The 20,816-nt window shown below is 41.4% G+C and overlaps 1 pseudogene; it reads right to left on the bottom strand.

Moving 5' to 3' along the window:
- Window positions 1-15,830: 15,830 nt before the first annotated feature.
- On the bottom strand, window positions 15,831-19,609 carry LOC143883903 (G-type lectin S-receptor-like serine/threonine-protein kinase At2g19130; annotated as a pseudogene).
- Between the last annotated feature and the right edge of the window lie 1,207 nt (window positions 19,610-20,816).

Below are 20,816 nucleotides of genomic sequence, written 5' to 3'. Positions count from 1 at the left end.
TATTAAATCTTCTGTTCCGATGTTTATAATTTCGATTTCATCTTTAAGAGGCTGGGCTCGGCGCTCCTCCTCTTGTTTGAGCATATGCTGTAATTCAAAGGGAGTTTCGTCGATCCCCTCTTCCTCGTCTGAGGAGGGAGTGTTATCATTATTATTAAAGTCAGAAGCAAACACAGAGACATACTGAGAATCAGATTTCATTGAATTGAAAGAAGTTACATCATTATCATTGGACTCATCCTGAACAGGCTCAGGATTCACATAGTAAATAAACTCAGAAAATGACTCGCCTGGACTAGGCACTGACACCGATTCACTCGACTTGACTAGACTTGACTTAGCAATATAATAAGGTGGAAAAACATCAGAACTCCAGTTTGAAAGATTTTCTGTTGCAGGTGCAATCTGACTCTGAGGTTCAGTAAAGGTATCATTACTCTGAATAACTGCCACCAGCACATCTTCACAGTCAGTCTCTTCTTGCTTTTTAGAATGATCTAAAACGGGCAACTCCTGACAAACAACATCAGGCACATCTTCTTCGAACAAAGACCCCAACATATCTGGCTCAAGGCAGACTATCCAATCCTCAACAGTTTTTTCAACACAATATACCGGCGGTTCTGTTTCTGGGAGAGCAAGGCCACTGAATATTTCAAAACCTGGTATCATGATCCCTGTTACTGAGTCATACCATGGTTCAGAAAACCCATAGTATGGAGAAGTCTCACCTTCTTTGATAAAGTGACCATTCATTGATAAGGAATATGGAGTCATCGGGAGTATCCTTCCAGTGCGGCGGATTTCTTCCTTCAATTTCAACAATTCTTTCATGGATTCCTCCTCCTCCTCAGTAGGTATATACCCAAGACCGAAAGCTCCAGAGTTTGCTTTGATTGGGCGCCAGTGAGACGCTTTGCTTGGATCACGGCCTAAATTCATACCCGGAAAGTAGTTCATTTTTCTCATCATCTTGGCAACCACAGGACTGATGGCAAAAGGCAAATACAACTCCTCCCGAGAGGCATCTTCATAGGAAATAGCAGTAACATCGAATGCGAAACCATTCAAGTTGTAATCATCTGCTTTTGTAACTGGAAGAATCCGAGTTTCTCCTGTTATCTGCCCTATTTCTGGCTCTTCGTCGCCTCTGACAGTGATCAATTTTCCTTCTTTAATGAACTTCAGTTTTTGATGAAGGGTTGAGGCAACAACACCTTCCTTATGCAACCAGGGTCGTCCCAGAAGTATATTGAACGAGGCCTTGATATCAATAACTTGAAATTCCACCTCAAATTCTTGACCGCCTATAACGATCCTGGTGGTAAGGACTCCGACCACATTTCTGCGGGTATTGTCATATGCGAGGATACCAAGGGTTGATTCGGCAAAATCAGTGGGACCGAAACCCAAGGTAATGGCAGTTCTTAATGGACATACATTCAACGCGGATCCATTATCTACCAGCACAGACGGTACTTTCTTGCCTTCGCAAACAACAGTGACATGAAGAGCTCTAGCATGATTCCGACCTTGAGGAGGCAGCTCCTGGTCTGAGAAACTAATGGCCCTGGTGGCATGTGTCAGAGCGACAACTTCAGCTAGTTGCTCTGGAGATATTTCTGAGGACACCTGTGTGGTATTCAGTTCTTTCAACACAGCCTCTCTGTGTTTCTTCGATGCTATCAACAACCCCCAAACAGATATGACAGCCTGAGTTTTCTTCAACTGCTGAACAACTTCATCATCTGGGTCCTTCACGTATTGCGGCTCCTCTCCTCGAGCCAATGCCCCTGGATTTTCGACTCTTAATTCAGCAGGTTTGAAAATTCTTCCACCCCTTGTCACATGTCTGACTTCATCCAATTCTGGCTCACCATAGGTGATAATTTGAGGGACTTGTGGCTCATAGGTGATTACCAAGGGAGGTACAGACTCCCTCAGGTATGATTCATCACAGAAGATGATTTCGGGTTCAGAAATGGGTTCTAAAGCACATATGAGGGTGAGAGGGTCAAACTCAGGATCTCCTATGGTTATGGCATTAACGGCAGCGGGAGGATTAGCATGACCAGGTAGCGGGTTTTGGGTAACATTGGGTCTTGGTTGGAATGCAATGACTTTCTCATCAATAAGTTTTTGGATTCTGAATTTCAAGGCGATGCAATTGTCTGTAAGATGACCAGGACCCCTGTGATACTCACAGTGTAGGTCGGCTCGCCAATTGGCAGGTAAAGGATTGGGGGGAGGCCGGGTGGCAGGTAGGGTTATGCGACCTGAAGCCAGACACTGCTTAAGCACCTCCGAAGATGGAATGGGAAGAGGAGTAAATTCTACCCGGGCTTGTTGCCGAGGTGCGGTCGCAGGTTGAGCATAGTCCATTACTAGAGGTTCCTGGGATTTAGAGGATTGAGCATTGGAATGGGAGATACTACTGACTTGGGCTGGTGGGGATTTTTTGAAATCTCTAGGATTTGGGTTGCTACGGTTGAATACACCTTGAGCCATAGCCTCCTCTATCTGGGTGCCAGCCACAATGAAGTGTTTGAAGTCTGGATAGTATTGCAATGACATGTGATACTGGAGCTGGGGGGAAATATTTTTCATGATTATCTGGACTTGCTCCTCCTCAGACGGGCGCTCCATCATCTGAGCTGCTATTCTCCTCCATCTTTTCACAAAAATCAGAAAGGATTCTCTCGAGTCTTGTTTTGTTCTCTCTAAATCCTTTCTGGTGATTTCTGTCCCATCATCATATTTGAACTGCCTGATGAATTGCTCGCCGATATCCTTCCATGTCCTGTAACGAGTCTTGTCCAAGACCATGAACCATCTCCTAGCAACCTTGGTTAGGGAAACTGGGAACAATTGAGCCATTTGCTCAGGAGATAAGCCTTGAGGCTGACACATGATGGTGAACATTTGTAAATGTGTGATTGGACAACCCACACCATCATATTTGTCGAAATCGGGCATTTGAAAATTAGCAGGAAGGCGGATTTCGGGAAATAGAGTAAGATCACTGGGATTGAAACTACCCTGGTCTTGAAACTGAATGTCTTGAACTTTTCTGGTAAGAGTCTCTAATTTCTCCATAACAGACTTATCAACCATGGACTGAGAAGGTCTACTGCGATTCTCACTATACTGCTCTTTTTCCAAATCTTCTTCGGTTTTATCATGGATATTGATGAACACTGGCTGGACAGGTGCTGCTGAAGTAGCTGCTTGGTGCACAGGCCCTTTATCCTTGGACAACGATTGTCCGAACTTCTCAGAAAGTTGAGCCTTGATAACTTGGTTCTCTTCCTTGAGTTCTTGAAGCTGCCGGAGAATCAAGGTAAGAGTATCGGTGATAGCAGCGAGTGGAGGACTGTCCTGGTTTTCTGCCATTGGTGAGGATGAGGACGGGAAAGAATGAGATGCTGGGGTTCTCAGAGAAGGTGGCGGGGATACAGATTTCCTCTGTAATCGAGAAGAGACCCGAACCCAAGGAGTATTAGGGTTAGCTATGGTGTCTACGGCCCTGTAATATTTGAAAGACATATTTAAAATCAGAAAGAAGTAGACACTGATGTATGCATAGACGAAGATACTGAAAGAAAAAGGTGAACTTTTATTGATAGATCATTAAAGCTTGAGTACATGGTTCGATCTTTCAAAGATAGACTGATAAGAGAAAACATGACATTAAGCACTCTTTCTAGACTTCTTCTTTGGACGACTATCTTCCTCAACTGACTCCTTGAAAGATTTGATGACTCGAACATCCCAAGCAGATGAAACGGCTTTGACAATCTTGGGCTTGAGATCCTCAGGCGGATAGAAATGACGAAGGGGAGGCACAATGGATTGCTCCCTTCCATACTGACGCTGAATCCTGGCAGGAATATAAAAGGAAGTCTTTTTGAGGCCAAGAAGGCGAACGTAGTTAGCTTCTCCAGTATTGAAGACAGCTTCTTGGATTCCAGGGATTTGCCAATAAATCTGATCTTCATGGCGAGAACTCAACCACTCAGCCCAATCGCCTTTATGATTGAAAGAAACATCATGACGCCATTCACTGAAGGTGTATAACGTATGATCAAAATGCACAGGAGCTGCAATTTTTAGCTTGTGGCATAACCACACGTGAAGTAATGCAGGACATCCTGAGAAGGACCCAACAAAAGATCGAACATAAGAGCCTGGACCTGAGCTGGCACGAAGACGAGCCATCTCATCCAATCCATTGAAGGTTTCTGCAAGCATAGTAGGAATTGGATTGGCGCCACGATCCATCTGATCAACGAGGTCCAAGAGAACAGCTGACGCACAGCGAGAAGGCTGGACAGTGAGGAACCTAGCAAAGGAGCAGAATCTCAGAGCGCGACCTCGGGCTTTTTGAATATCAACAGCACCAATATGCCCAACAGGAGGGTAAATGTCAATCAGTTGTTGCATGGACACTTCCTGGTCTTTGATGAAAGAGTTCATGGATTCATCTGGATTATTCATCAAGCGAAGGAACAAAGGACGATAATCCGACACGTAAGATGGCTTCACCAGAGGGCCATCTACAGGATATTCCAATAAGGCACACCATTCTTCAAAGGTGGGACACATTTCTTGGTTGCCAAAACGGAAGACATGATGATCGGGATCCCAACACTCTGATGCAGCATAGAGTAATCCCCAATCGAGCTTGATGGTGGCCACGTAACCGAAGAGATTTTTCTCTTGCTCACTTATGGCATAGATATGGGATTCTCTTAATGTACCACGGATCCAATCAAGAATTGTACGAGTAGACATGGTGTCTGTAAGCCAGGAGAAAGGATACAGGGATAATCAGGATTACATGAACATGAGATTAGGATGAGTTCCTACCAATATAAAGGAAGTATGGATACTCGATCGAATCAGATAATATAAGATTAAAAATCGTACGATCGAGATGAGATGAGATAGCATAAGATTGCTTTCAACGGATGGATCATGAATGACTAATCCTATGAGATCTTTGGAAATGAATGGGATTTAAATCCTAACCCCAAAGGGAAAGTTTTTTAATCTTTGCACATTTTATCAGTGTTACCTGAAGGCATCAACCCTAATCCTAATCTAGCGGAGTGGAGAGAGGATCTCGACTCATGACTTTGTTTGTGTACCTAGGACCGATCGTAGCCATTAGAAGATGGTCTACGGCCTAATCTAGACACAAATAGGTAGGATATCCTAAACTAGGCTCACACACGTGATGCACATGTGTTCGTATACTACATGCATGTGTGGGTTAATCTAGGGGTAAGGCCAAGAGTTCCCTTAGCGCGAATCCCTGTTCGATATACTGTACCAGTGTCCGGCGTATCAGTACGTGAACAAGAGATCCGTTTACGTACCATAAAGGTACTAGGCTAAGGGTGGAATGCTTCTCTAGCACAGAGGCACCAGGTGATGAAATCCCAGTCAACCATGCTAGATAACACTCCGGGTTCCTAAAATAGGACGTGTGTGCATGTGAGATGCAGGGGTTTAGATGAAAGTGATGTAAGTGTGTGCAATAAGTTCGCGCAATCTATGATGCCTTCAGGTTTTGTTAGATTAAGTTTGAGTATATGTGATGAGAAAATAAAGCATACAAATTAATCTAACAAGCATAAAAGAGATAGAGTTTTCATGAGCCAGTTAAAATAGATTCAAATGAGTTATCCTTTGGAATTGTAATGAAGTTAGGTGGTCCCCAGCAGAGTCGCCAGACTGTGGGACATGATCCCGCGAGAGGGGCGTGGGGCGCGAGCCGCCGCGCGCTCTCCTTTGGTCTCTCGTTCCCACGCGATTGGCGTGTGCATTTTAATATTGATTTGAATTCGTCTTTCCTGTGGACTTGGGATCACTAAGGCAATCCGAATTCCACACGAAAGAGACTGACAGAGTCGCCACCTAGATGTGGGATCTAGGACCCATAATTAACCAGAAATCTAGACTCGCTACCTGGTTACGAGAATGGAAGGTATGGGGAGTTATCCACCACATGCACCATTCTTGTCCGATAATCGGTCTTCGATTCCAAAAGCTAACTCTTTTAAATTTATTTTAAATGGCTCATTCAACTCTATGTTAATGTGCGAACTAAGTGACATGCATCCTAGAATCTAATTTCAATGTGAATCCTAGATGTGTATCTTGATTTATTAATTTGTCTGGATTCATTCTAAGTGAAAGTTCTCCTAGAATTCTAATTTCATGGAAAACCCTAACTGATTGGATTAAGTATTTACAAGAAAATTAATATACAAAACACCACAATTTGTTGTGGTGCCGACTCGCGGGTGGTATGCCGTCAGACATCCAAGCTGCCTACGTACCCAAGCCTCACTGGGATCAGAGTCGACGTAGTTCGGTGCACCTAAGCTAAGCTACATATGCCTAACTCAACTAGGACACCGACTTAGACGGATTTGACTGTTTCAACAGTTTTAAGAGGAATTATTTAATTCAAGTTGAGGATTTTATTATCTTAGGATTTCATCTAAGATGCTATATGATTCTTATCTGAATGCAAGTTGTCCCTTAGACTAATGCAGGTTTTGCCTACATCCTAGTTTACTAGGCTTGTCCTAGGGAAAGACCGGGTGACTAGTGTAACTAGACCTATGGTACGGTTGCTATTCATAGCAAGCGTCCGTGATGAGGCTGGACTCCTAACTCTAGGACTCCCTAAAACCTAGGACACGGCACGACACCAGTGTTCCTAAATTGGGCTCTAATGGTTCTTATATTGGAAACCATAATCCAATGGTTCCGAAAGACACAAGATAAATCGATTTAAGTTCTCGAGGTTAATGAGTTTCAGATTTCGAAGATTTTCAGTTTCTAGACATTTAAGGATTACCAATGGTTCTAGGGTTCACCAATTTCGGCCTTGAATGGCATCCAAAGGAGGGAATCGTGCGCTCTTTCCTTGTGCAATTTAATACTTAGGTTATAGCATCTTATTGCCTGGCAGAATCTCAGGATTTCCGTGGACAATAACCTCGGAGCCAACAACATGCTATAACTTAAATATTCAAATTGTCAAAGATCAAGTTGCAATTGGGATACGATTATGGATGCACTGGCCATTTTTCCAGGAAAATCTAAAGATCCTAAAATTTCTGTTTTAATGGATTAAGGAGTGAACATGTGACAGAATTTTAAAGTTCTTTAGGAATTTTTATATGATTTTCAATTAATTTCGAATTTTCCATGGATTTTATCAATTTTAAGCATACGAGCGGTTTTACAAGTGAAATTGTTGCAAATAAATTCGAAATGATTTGAAATTTCTACAGCAGCAAGATGAAAATGTATGTAGCTTACAGGATGAGTTTTGCATATTTTTACATTAAATTCACATTTAATCTTGATTAATCCATTAAATGTCCAGATTGCACAATTAACACATAAACTAGTAGAAATACAACTCTAAATTTTATGAAATTTCTACAGAAATACTATATGAATCAAAATAGCATGCAGTGAGATTTTCATGAATTTTAGAAATTATTTACTACCAATTTCGGATTTTACAATTTCCAGACCAGATTATAAATTAACACTACATCCCATATTAAAACAGATCCAAATAACACGAAAATTTTACAGTAACAAGTAATATGGAAGATAAGACTACTGTAAAAATGTTATGAATTTTAATGATGATCTGATGTTAGTAAAAATTCTCCTAAAATCTGATAAGTTTCAAAGAAAATATTAAATAATATACCAAATAAACTCCAAAAATCTTTATAAATTCATGGTAAAATGAATCAGTAACATATTATTTTCCCACGAAATTTCATTAATTTTAGAATCTGTTTGGTATATAATTTAATTTTTCTTCGTCAAAAGATGTTTTTTGAAGAGTTTTCCATTTTTAAAACACAATTTGCGGAAAAAATCAGAAAAATTCGGAAAAATACAGAAATATTTTGAGAACAATGCACCTACCTGTGGTGAAGATCTCCGCCCAATCCAAAAAAATATAAAAAATCTTGCCGCCGCCGATCCGCTCCGCCGTCTTTCGCTTTCTCTGGAGTGTTTAGAGGGAGTGATTGAGGGAGTGAAGAGATAATGGAAGAAGAATATTAGGGAGAGGGATGGAAGAACATATTGAGGAAAGGGATTGGAGGGAGTGATTAGAAGAGATAATGGAAGAGAAAGAGATAATGGAAGATAAATTTCTCTCCCCTTTTTTATGGATGGGAAGGAAGATATATATAGGGAGAGAAAGAGAGAGAGAGAGATATGTTGGTGGAGAGCTCATCATGTTGTCCCTCTTAGTGGAGAATCCATCATTATTGTTCTTAGTGGAGGGCCCATCATGTTTCTTAGTGGAGAATCCATCATTATTGTTCTTAGTGGAGGGCCCATCATGTTTCTTAGTGGAGAATCCATCATTATTGTTCTTAGTGGAGGGCCCATCATGTTTCTTAGTGGAGAATCCATCATTATTGTTCTTAGTGGAGGGCCCATCATGTTGTCTTAGTGGAGAGCTACCATCATTGCTCTTCATAAGAGGCCTCACAAGAGGCCCCATTGAGGCCCCACAACGCGGGCCCCACAACGCGGGCCCCACAACGTGGGCCCCACAACGCGGGCCCCACAACGTGGGCCCCACACTGTGGGCCCCCGGTTGATTCAATTTTAAACAAATGTTCAATGCGGGCCCACCAAACGGGTACAAATTCTCCCTTGCTCGGATTCTCACGAATAACCCTTCTCCGCACTTTAGCGGAAAAAATCAGAACAATGCAGAAATGACCAGAAAGATTTGAGAAAGCGTAAGGGACGAACACCGGAATAGAAAACATTGAAAAATTGATAGCGAAACCCTAATTTCTTTTTTAATCAAAGCAGAGCAAAATGGGGTGTCTACAGGAGGATCTGTTCAGTTTTTTATGCTTATATGGTTTTCATGATCTTGTGATCAAATACTCTATGTTATTCCATTTTAATCGAAGCATTGGTCCATTTTTTTTATGTTTGAGTGAAGTTACCCTGTTCTCATGTTCTTGGATTTCTAGATTCATTTCACATTTGACTGTTCATCTGTGTTGCCTCGCAGCCATGTTTGAATGATAATACTAAATTGATTTAGTTGCTTGGGAAGAATGACGTTGACACCATCATGTTAGCATTCATATGACCTGATTTTCTTCTTTTTGGATGAACTTGTAAGATCCTTTTGGGAATTGTGATGATATCTTGGACTTTGGTAGATTCGATGTTTTTCTTATTGTGAGAGATACGGCAGGGGACGATTGGAATTGTGCTATGCCATGTATATCTGATTTCAGGAAGGAAGTTTGTAGGAAGCTCATAGCTTTAAGGTTGATAGTACCTTGGATCAGGTGGTTGTCCTAAATAGACATAATGTAATAAATGTCAGTAGTTCTCCCTGTCGTTTTGTCTTTCAGGAGCATAGCTCGCATTCCTAGCTAGAGACTTGTCACATTGCATTTTCATTTTAGCATCAAGTCTATAGATATAGATAGGGATAGGGATAGTAAATAATTAGAATCCTTCATTGCAAGGGCGATGAAGGTGATAGCCCAAGCCCATCCTAGGAGACTTGCCCAGTCTTGCTAGCATTTTTTTCTCTATCTCATCTCTGTGCCTAGGAGACTTGCCTAGTCTTGCTAGCATTTTTCTCTATCCTACCTCTGTGTCTAAGAGACTTACCCAGTCTCATTCTCTTGCTGAACCTCCTCTTTGTGCGTCGTTTGGTTTTGGGAGAACACCCTACTCGGCTTGGCATCATACCCCTACTCTTATGGGTATTGGGTTGCACATTTGTTGCACCCTAGGGCTAGGTAGCTGTCCGGCCCGGCTGGGTGTTTTTCCTTTGCCAAATATGCACAAGGTCTCTTTTTCCTTAGTACTTGTGAGCTTTATCTTGGTTTGATAGTCCACTAGCATAGGAATCCGTCCTTAGTCTAGAGAGTCAGTCCTCTTATTCAGGAGTCAAATTCTATCATCATAGGGGTTAGGATTCCATCCAATCTCTCATCAAATCATGTTTTTTTTCTATCCGCTCTCGCAAGGTATAGGATGCTGTCCAACCCTTGCAGAGTTGTTATTCTGTTCATTCCCCCGCAAAGCATAGGATGCTGTCCAACCTTTGCGGGATATCTGGAGTCTGTCCTCCCCTTATGACGATAGGATTTGTCCCCTTGAGTCAAAAACACTTGAAAACTCAAAAAACATTTCAAAAACCAAAAATCTTAAAAATCTTGAGTCATTTAGGAGTAGTTAGGAAAATCGTTTCCGAACTACGTTGGCTTGATCCCTTTCCATGGGGTACGTAGTGCAGCTTGGGATCAACATCCCAAGTCCAGCCAAACCTTTTTAAATAATAACATTTCAAACCTTCTAAAAATACAAAAATTCTTCAAAACCTTTTCAAAAAGATCTTCCCATAGAGTTAGGAGTCTGTCCTAGTTTGTTTGGGGTGTTTTAGAGTTAGGAGTCTGTCCTGATTTGTATTGATATGGTGTGTCCTGTCGTGTGAGTGTCCCTAGAGTTAGGAGGCCTCAAGTTGATCGGTTAGACACTTAGTCGAACCGATGGCTAGACTAGGAAGCATATAGTCAGCCCATGGTTTTCCTTAGGTTGCACAGCCTAGTCACACATAGGATGTAGGGCCCACCTGCATTAGCTTAAGGCTAATCAACTTGCATTAGTTATGGCATATAGAGAGTCCTGAAAATTACAATTCACCTGAACTTAAGCAATCGTACAAAAAGCTTTAAAAATCAGTTGAGTCTAGTGGATCGAGTCTAAGATAGCGGTTCTAGATGGTTAGGCATAGTAGTTTTGAATAGGGCATCGAACTACGTTGACTCTGATTCTTCCCGAGGCCGGGATACGTAGAGCAGCTGGGATGGAAGGCCATCTTGGTCCGAGTCAAGTCCTGCATTAGAGTTTTAGGATTTGTCTTGTCCAGTCATGTATAGAATTGATTTGTGTTTTGATGTGTTTTCTTATTTTCATGTACAGATCCTATGCTTTTAGCTGTAGCATGCATGCGTTTGCACACCAGAACTTAGACACCAATTAGGTTTGACACTCATAACCTAGCTATTCTCAGGCGACACTTCTTTTATTTCTTTTATGTGTGCTATTTATTCCTCCGAGACATGCATGATTAGATAGACGTCTTCTCGGAGATTTGTGTTCCCATTTCATATGATTTTCGCCCAAAACTCTTCAAAATTATTAAGTAAATGGCATAAGAGACCAGGTGTTTACACTTGGGCGGATGAGGTGCTCTTTAGACCTTCCGAATTCGTAACCAGGCACGAACCCTCTTTTCATATCTCTGGTTATCCGTTGCAACAGAGCATAGTATGGGATCCAGGGCCCATTTGCCTTTTTCCTTGGATGGCGACTCTTCTTTGTTTAAGGTACGCCTCGAATCTGGGCTAGTCCCCGAATCGAGAGGTATCTCACCTTTGTATCGCCACTCATGCTGTGAGGGGCACTTCTTTCGAGAGTTCCTTGGTAGAGCTCTCCATTCACGTGGATGATCCATTTGAGATAGTTAGCGTGTGGGGCTCGTCCCTCACCGCCGCCCCTCTCTCGGATCGGGGTCCACACCCTCCCTATTTAAAAACTCTAGCTCAGAAAACCTATCTGAGCTTGAGTTCAGATACCATATATCTAACGAAAATATGCTTATTACCTAAATTCTCAAAGTTCAGCTTATTACTTATATTTGGCTCTTCTACTCTTTAGCTATAATGAGAAATGAAAAATGTACCTGTATGTAAGATCACTGTGACCTCCATCAAGGCCCATTATAATAGACTACTCATTAAGATACATGTGGTCTCCATTGTGTTTTTTCTCCATTCAGCCCTCCACCAAGTGGGTCTCAGTGGTAGATCACTCGTGACCATACTTGTGGGGTCACAAGCCTTATATGTGTATATGATTATATACTAAGTAAGCCCATATACATTTGGGCTACTTTTTTAATTTACTAGAAATCTAAGTTGTGCCCCTCTAGTTTTATTGGTCATTGGCTTTCAATGTGAGCATCCAAAGGAAAAAATTCCTTTCCAAACTTGGCTAACCAAACATTAGAAAAAAATGTTCTTTAAATTTTTTTCTTCCCAAGTTTGGCAATCCAAACAGCTGAAAAATATTTCTTGAAATTGTATAGAAAATTCTGGAAAGGAAAGAAATTTCTGCCCGAAATGATTTTCTTGCAGTGCAATCCAAACAGGGGCCTATCGATGCCTTTTTCCATATTCTTTTTTTTTTTAATCGTAGTTGGCTTCATTAAATAGAGAGGCGACCGTGATGGTCAATACATACAAATAGCAATACATGAACCAAGGATAAACATACACCCACAAAAACGTACTCCCTCAAGGTAGAAGGAAATCAAAGTTAGCAAGGCTATCCCTATCAACCTCCACCCGAGCTAATCGATCGACATCAGACTTGGCCGATCTCCAATGGTTTAAATAAATCAATCCTTGCCCTGCCTATAGTTCATGTTGGAGAGAGGGAGAGAGGGGAGGTTAAGTATTGGTTGTACAAAAGTGTTGTGCGAGAGAGAGAGAGAGAGAGAGAGAGAGAGAGAGAGAGAGAGAGAACAAAAGTGTCGTACCGGAAGAGAGAGTTGTACTGGAAGAGAGGGTACTATTTGTACAAAAGTGTTGTACCGGATGTGGCTTCACAACCGGCAAAGGTGGGTGAATTTATCACCGCCCTAGATATATTATTATCACTCAAATGACATACTAGCAAGAAAACAGAGAAATTGAAAGCTAATCTTCAATAAAAGCATGCAAAACATTACTGTGTAGAATATGAAACTCTCATTGAGTAGTAATTTTCATAGGAATTCACGGAACATAATAGAATATCTAATAGAATTTATTCCAAAAAGAACACAAGACTCTCTTGATCTTCTTCAAAGATTTGAAGAGTCCATGGAATTGGAGGCATGTCTACCTCTAAAACTCCCAAAAGAATTTGAACAATCTCCCCCATGGTTGGTCTAGAATTCTCATTGTCCTGAATACACCAACAAGCAACTTTACAAACCCTATCAAGTTCTTCTGTGTTAGCATTACTCCCCAACCTGTGATCCAACAAGCAAAGAACATCACCTTCGGTTATTTTCTTTGAAGCCGAACTAGGGAAAAAGCCAACCTTCCCATCTTCAAATTGTTCTAAGTTTCTCTTGCCTGATATTATTTCAAAAAGAAGCATTCTGTAGCTATAGACATCAGCTTTTGATGTGATAGCAAGGCCCAAAATCCATTCAGGTGCGAGATACCCTCTGAATCCTCTCACGGTTGTCAACACCCGGCTGAACTCCCGGCCAAGCCTTATGTCTTTGTGGTACCGGATTTCGACTGAAATTTTGAAATTTCAGGGTCCGAAACCTATACCGAAACCGAAATTTTAAACCTTGGTAAGGCTCTCTTTGAATTGCATGAATTTTCTGGAAAAGTTTGGAAGGAAAAAGGGAAATAATATCGTCACTCGAGTAAGACTGATAGGAGATCCCGAATGTGCCATGTGTGCAAAATAATCTACTTTTTTGTTGATTTTCCTAGACCTAATGGCGCACGTAAAAAAAAGCTTTTTCAGATGTAAAGAAAAAGAAAAAACAATTTTTAGGAGGACAAAAGTGCCCTTATCACGTTGAAAATTATTTCTCAAAGTTCTTGCCATTTTTTTACACACTAAAAAAAGATGAGTTTAACCAACCTTATTCAATTTTACTTAGAAGGACATTCAATAATTTGTGATAACGTCTCTCTAAATTAACCATAAACATATCATTTCACTGTAAATTGTGGAAAGGGAAAAAATTTCAATTGTATTTCTCTAGCAATCCAAACAGTATGTAGAAAAAGTCAAGCAGTGACTCACGTTGTATTATTGCTCAAATACGATAAGAAATCTCAAATTATCTATACCTTACACACACCAAACTTTGAAATTAATTCATGTGGACTTTTTTTAAATCGAGGTTTCTTTCAATACCACCTAAATTTACAGGCAGCCAGGGGAAAAAGGAAGTATTGTGTACTCTGCATGTATTTCGCCAGGGGATAGAGTAGTTGGGGCGGAGCTAGCACAACGGAAGCCCGTTTTGTCTAAACAAACGAGTTCATTATTTTGCTAGGCGGAGCTACATGTAGCATAAGTTGGGGCAGCTGCCCCTGTTGAGTTGGGCTAAACTCCTTAACAGGCCTGACTCAATTGGGCCTAGCCTTATGTCTTTTTTTGAAATGGTAATGCCTAGCCTTATGTATATGTATAACCTGCCCCCTTATGTATAAATCCAGTGTATCCAAGTGGTGAGAGAGTAGTTGGGCGGTTGAAGTGGCTAAAAATCAGGCAACAAGGAAACTAGTGTCCAAGTGGCTAAAAATCAGGAAACAAAAAACTCAAATGCTCCGTTTGGTTGCTCAGGAGTGGCTCGGAGATTAGTGGAATAAGGAGTGAAAGGGAGGAGGCCAGAATTTTGACTTTTCTAGAATTACCTCGGAGGATAGTGAAGTAGTATTTAGTTGCATGACAAATACTTGGAGAGTAGGAGAATGAGTAGGGTTGTCATTACCAATATAGGGAGAGAGGGAAGAGAGAGAAAGAGAGAGCATCATTCCCTAGACAATTAAATCAAAATTCTTTGCTTTTAGAAGGATTTTCTTAAAGGAGAGACAAGTAATCATTACATGGGAGACATCCAAGGGAGTCCAATGCTATTTTGGCAACCAAATATGGAATAGAATGCCAAATCCAATCCAAATTCCGGCGGCTGCCAACCTTTTGTGCAACCAAACGAAGCAGAGCGCGAAATCCAATGTCTATCTTCCTGAATTTTGGCCACCTCACCCTCATCTCAATGGGTCCTCTCAAATCTCTCCCCTTCTCCCACCCACGCTACACCTCTTTTACCACTTGAAGACACTAATTTATCATGAAAAAAAAAAATTAGGGGTGCAACTCAGGTTGGGACCCGACCGCAACCTGAAACTCTAAACCGTCAAACCGAACCCGATCCGACCTGACTCTCAACCCGATGAAGGTTAACCCGACCCGTCCTAATCCGAAAAATTAATAACTCAACTCAAACCAAACCTGAATCCGACCTGACTTCCCAATTCGGTGAGGATGGGTCAGGTTAACCCGGCTATGGTTGATATCTTCCCCCTTAGGTTTTTATGTTCTAAAAAAATAAAACAGAAAATTGGATTTTTATTTTAAATGTCGGGTTTTGATGCGGGTTCGGTCAATCCAATACGTCAACCTAAACCTGAACCCAACCCGACTCGGGTTCAACTTCCTCAACCTGAACCCGAGCCGACTCAAACACAACCCGACCCGTGATTTTTTCTGGTTGAACCCGATCCAAGTTGCACCCCTAAATAAATTCATGGCGGCCAAACATGGCCTTATTGTCGTGGAAAACTCCTGAATTCAATTAAATGACCCAAATACGCCTAGTTTCGGAGGCCTCCTACAAAATTGCATCACTCCGAGTTCATTGGTGGTAAGATTTATCCATATATTGACATGTAATTTGCACCAGTCACGCCAGCTTGATCGGACTTTTGTGACCATTTGATTTGTAGCTTTCGAAGTTAAACAACAAAAAATAAAAATGACAACGGTTTCACATTCTGTTTAAAAAGGTCCATTTAGACAGCTATCTGACCTGGTGTGGGTGAATTTATCACCGTCCTAGATATAATATTATCACTCAAATGACATACTACCAAGAAAAAAGAGAAATTGAAAGCTAATCTTCCATAAAAGCATGCAAAACATTACTGTGTAGAATATGAAAATCTCATTGAGTAGTAATTTTCATAGGAATTCACGGAACATAGTAGAATTTCTAATAGCATTTATTCCAAAAAGAACACAAGACTCTCTTGAGCTTCTTCAAAGATTTGAAGAGTCCTTGGAATTGGAGGCATGTTTACCTCTAAAACTCCCTCAAGAATTTGAACAATCTCCCCCATGGTTGGTCTAGAATTCTCATTGTCCTGAATACACCAAAAAGCAACTTTGCAAACCCTATCAAGTTCTTCTGTGTTAGCATTACTCCCCAACTTGTGATCCAACAAGCAAAGAACTTCACCTTCGGTTATTTTCTTCGAAGCCGAACTAGGGAAAAAGCCAACCTTCCCATCTTCAAATTGTTCTAAGTTTCTCTTGCCTGATATTATTTCAAAAAGAAGCATTCCGTAGCTATAGACATCAGCTTTTGATGTGATAGCAAGGCCTAAAATCCATTCCGGTGCGAGATACCCTCTGGTTCCTCTCATGGTTGTCAACACCCGGCTAAACTCCCGCCCAAAGACCTTTGCCAGACCAAAGTCTGCCACCTTGGGGCAGAATTTATCATCCAAAAGTATGTTTTCTGGCTTTATGTCACAATGTATGATGCAATCTCTGCATTTCTCATGGAGATAAGCTAACCCTTTGGCTATTCCAAGTGCAATTTGGTATCTGGTTGCCCAGTCCAATATACCGGAGTCCCTTTGAAACAGATGCCCGTCTAAAGAACCCTTTGGCATGTATTCGTAGATCAGCAGTCTTTTATCACCTTCAGAGCAGAACCCGAGAAGGCGAATGAGATTAACATGCTGAATTGTCCCAATCGTGCTCACTTCTGCTCGGAATTGCTTCTCCCCTTGTCGAAGGCCTTCGAGTTTTTTTACTGCTATGGAGGTTGAATCAGGCAAAATCCCTTTAAAAACTGAACCGAAACCTCCTCCCCCTAATTTTTCAGCGAAGTTCTTGGTGGCACTCTTCAAATCTTTATAGCTAAGTGATACCAAAGAACCATGTACTGCATTTGATGCTATAGTGGCCCTTCCCCTCTGACATCTCCAAATCAGAACCAAAACAATACCCATTATGACAACCATAACCCCTGCAGCTGCACCTATAGTCAACCCTGTATTTGCTTTCTTCTTACCTCCTGAAGAACCCGGGAGCTCAAAAGCCGAACCTTGCAGCTCAGAAGCCGCAACGCGGAGATAAAGATCTCCTCCCTTACCGTCACCAGTAGATAGTTGTCTCATATTCAAAATGTCTCAAATCCATATGAAGCATCTACTATTATCATAAGCATAGGCAGTACAAGAACAGTTATTCAAGCAAGCTGATCGGCAATCATCAGCGCTTCCAGCTGTCAAAAGTTGTTGATTTACAGGCAACGGCATCTTAATTGGAGGTGGACACTCCAATTATGTGTAATTGGAGGTGGACACTCCAATTACAGGGCATGGACTATCTGAGGCAGGGACCAACAAATTAATGATTTAGATCATCCAAAGAGGTGGGCCCTATAGGAAATCCGGTACATGGACATTTTTTGTTATTTTTAGAGGAAAACGTAGGCATGGACTTTGATAGACTCTTCAGCCCACGTACTTCATCACCATTCGTGGAGGGTTAATTAGATACATTGCCTCCTACAACACGTAGCTCACGGCTTTCACAGGGTGGGCCCATAAAAGAATGGATATGGACAAACTTGATACTTACGGCTGGGGAAAATTTGCACCACTCACGCCAGCTTCATCGGACTTTTGCGACCATTTGATTTGTAGCTTTCGAAGTTAAACAACAAAAAATAAAAATGACAATTGCTCATACATATTGGGCCCATTTAGACAGCTATCTGACCTGGTGTGGTGGCCCACGGGATGTCCGGTTTCGGTCACGGTACTTATATGTGTCCAAACCACAAATCTTGTTCAAGAACATCTAAGCGTGTTGAGCCAGATGTTTCATTTCCAAGAAATCCATAAGAGATCAAACATTACCCTTCCTTGGGAAGGAAATTTTATATGGAGTTTTTATATGGTGTAACCCCTTATAATCCCGTATTTTTTAAAAAGTACTGTACCGACCACATCATAGAATGATCCAAACCATCCATGTGATGCCTGTGATGGAACACAACGTAAATACGTTGTTCCCCAAAACCATTCTCATAGGATGATCCTAGCCCTCCGATCTATAGAGGTGTCCATAATCTGTAGTTCTGCTATAGATCAGAGGGTTGGGATCATCCTATAGAAACGATGTTTTGGGCACAACCTATTTACACGGTGGCCCATCACATGGACGGTTTGGAACATCCTATATTGTGGTCCGTATAGTACATTTTGATATGGCTTGCACCATATAAAATCTCATAATATATCCACCCATTTTGTTTTTTCTTTTCCTAAAAAAAGCTTGATTCTCACCTCTTCCTTTTCTTTTCATGAAAATAGTCATTTTCATGAAAAAGGCAAACAAGATGGCAATGAAAATGAAGGGAAAGCATCTACTATTATCATAAGCATAGGCAGTACAAGAACAGTTATTCAAGCAAGCTGATTGGCAATCATCAGCGCTTCCAGCTGTCAAAAGTTGTTGATTTACAGGCAACGGCATATCATACATACTCAACTGCATATCATGCATCCTCCAGAAGCCATCATTTCCACATTGTAAAGGTGTTTTCCTCACACATCCACCAGAACAGTCACTCAAGCTCCAATCCTTTACGGAAACTGGTTCAAAACCGTGCAAACATGTGCAGGAGGTCATGCTCTGGCTGCAGCTACCAAAAGGCCCACAAAGAGAATAAACTTCGCATCGGTCTCTCGGTAGAGAAAAAATTGATTGCCACTGTTTATTCTCCTCGATCCAGATTAATGTCTTCATTTGCCCTGACACGTCCATCACATATCTGAAAGTAATGTGAGGATTATTTATTGAGTAATTAGAATACTTTACCTTGTCATCATTGACATAGCTGAAATTGGTGTACCAGGGACTTGCCATTTCGGGAACTTTGCTGAAAAAATGCCCATTCCAATCCCCGCTGCTCCAGTAGATGTCTGATCCATTCCATAGTATCAAACACTGAGTGCTGTTACCTGGGTCGTTCTCATAAGAAAATAGACCAGGAGCTGGATTTTCAGAACTGGTCCATGAAGTGAGAATCTGGTTTTCTCCAGTGATCTTGTTCAGCCCCAGCCATCCTTCAGGAAGCCATGTATCAGTTGGGTGATCAAAACTCTGCCAAATCACAGCAGAGGAATCCGACCATTCTCTCAAAACTAGATTCCCATTGTCAAGAAGCACAACGACTGTTCCATTTGAGGCTTTAACAGTTGAATTTGTGGACCAGATGAGGATGCTTGACTGGTTTTGGAGGACTAGATTACCATCTTCTGAGATTTTTAGTTCTGAGGAAGTGTCACGGAGGGGTGTTTCTCTATTTGCTACCCATACTGGTGTTACTTTTGAGATTTTTTTGTACCAGATGCCAATGTAATGTTTCTGAGAGTTACCTGGAGAGAAGAAACCCAATTCAAATTTGCCATCTTTAGAGATTATGGTCTTGTCTCCAGAGAGTGATTGGCCTGGATAGATGGTATCAACTGCTATAGAAAGATGGAATTCTGAAGAGAAGGATGCAAAGATGAAAACAGCAAAGAAGAACCATGGCCTGCAACTGATACCCATTTCTGCGGAAACAGCAGAAATAAAGAAGATATTCGAAGAAGAGGAGATGAGGTATGAGTGTATAGACTAAAGAAGACGTCGCACTTGCATCTTAAAAAGAAAAAAAAATCCCAGTTGAAATTACCAAACTAGCCCTTGCTTTTAAAACTTTAAAACTGTTCAAAACGACTGAAATGCTCTTCAATTCTCAGGGAACAAATATGACTCATCGGATGATCCCAACTGTCCGATCGATGGTCTAAAAATGAAGTCATGGTCCAGAGTCAAGGTCTACCTTCCTACGATTTGAAAAAAAATGAACAAAGCCAGGGTCAGTTTCAAAGCAACTACTTCTAAAAGGATGAAAAATTGCTAATGGAGGACGCCAAAATACGAGAATTGCCAGCGGGGGACGCTCTTTAGAAAAATTGTTAGAAAGGGACGAAATGTGGTTATCAAGTCTCTAAAAGGGGGTTATCAACCCTCTAAATGGGGTTATCAAACTCTCAGAAGGGGGTTATAACCCTCTTTAACAATTTTTCAAAATTGTGTCCCCCGTTTGGCAATTCCTGCTTTTTTGTGTTCCCCATCCTGCTTTTTAGTGTCCCCCATCCGCAATTTTGGTGTCCGTGTTGACTCGGAGTCAAGACGGCCACTGTCGCACTCATGGTTTAAAATTCCAGTTTCAGCCCACGTACTTCATCACCATTCGTGGAGGGTTAATTAGATACTTTGCCTCCTACAACACGTAGCTCACGGCTTTCACATGGCTGGGGAAAATTTGCACCAGTCACGCCAGCTTGATCGGACTTTTGTGACCATTTGATTTGTAGCTTTCGAAGTTAAAGAACAAAAAAAAAATGACAACGGTTTCACATTCTGTTTTGGACCATTGCTCATACATATTGGGCCCATTTAGACAGCTATCTGACCTGGTGTGGTGGCCCACGGGATGTCCGGTTTCGGTCACGGTACTTATGTGTGTCCAAACCACAAATCTTTGGTCAAGAACATCTAAGTGCGTTGAGCCAGTTGTTTCATTTCCAAGAAATCCATAAGAGATCAAACATTACCCTTCCTTGGGAAGGAAATTTTATATGGAGTTTTTATATGGTGTAAGCCCTTATAATCCCGTATTTTTTAAAAAGTATTGTACCGACTACATCACAAAATGATCCAAACCATCCATGTGATGGAACACAGGTTGTTCCCCAAAAATCATTTCCATGGGATGATCTTAGCCCTTCGATCTATAGAGGTTTCCATAATCTGCAGTTCCGCTGTAGATCAGAGGGTTGGGA

This window comes from Tasmannia lanceolata, unplaced genomic scaffold, assembly GCF_043159265.1.
Source record: "Tasmannia lanceolata isolate RefF3 unplaced genomic scaffold, GAP_Taslan_0.1 ptg000008l, whole genome shotgun sequence".
Classification (NCBI taxonomy): Eukaryota; Viridiplantae; Streptophyta; class Magnoliopsida; order Canellales; family Winteraceae; genus Tasmannia; species Tasmannia lanceolata.
The sequence above is the reverse complement of the archived record's forward strand: the minus strand, read 5'-3'. Positions and strand labels throughout refer to the sequence as shown.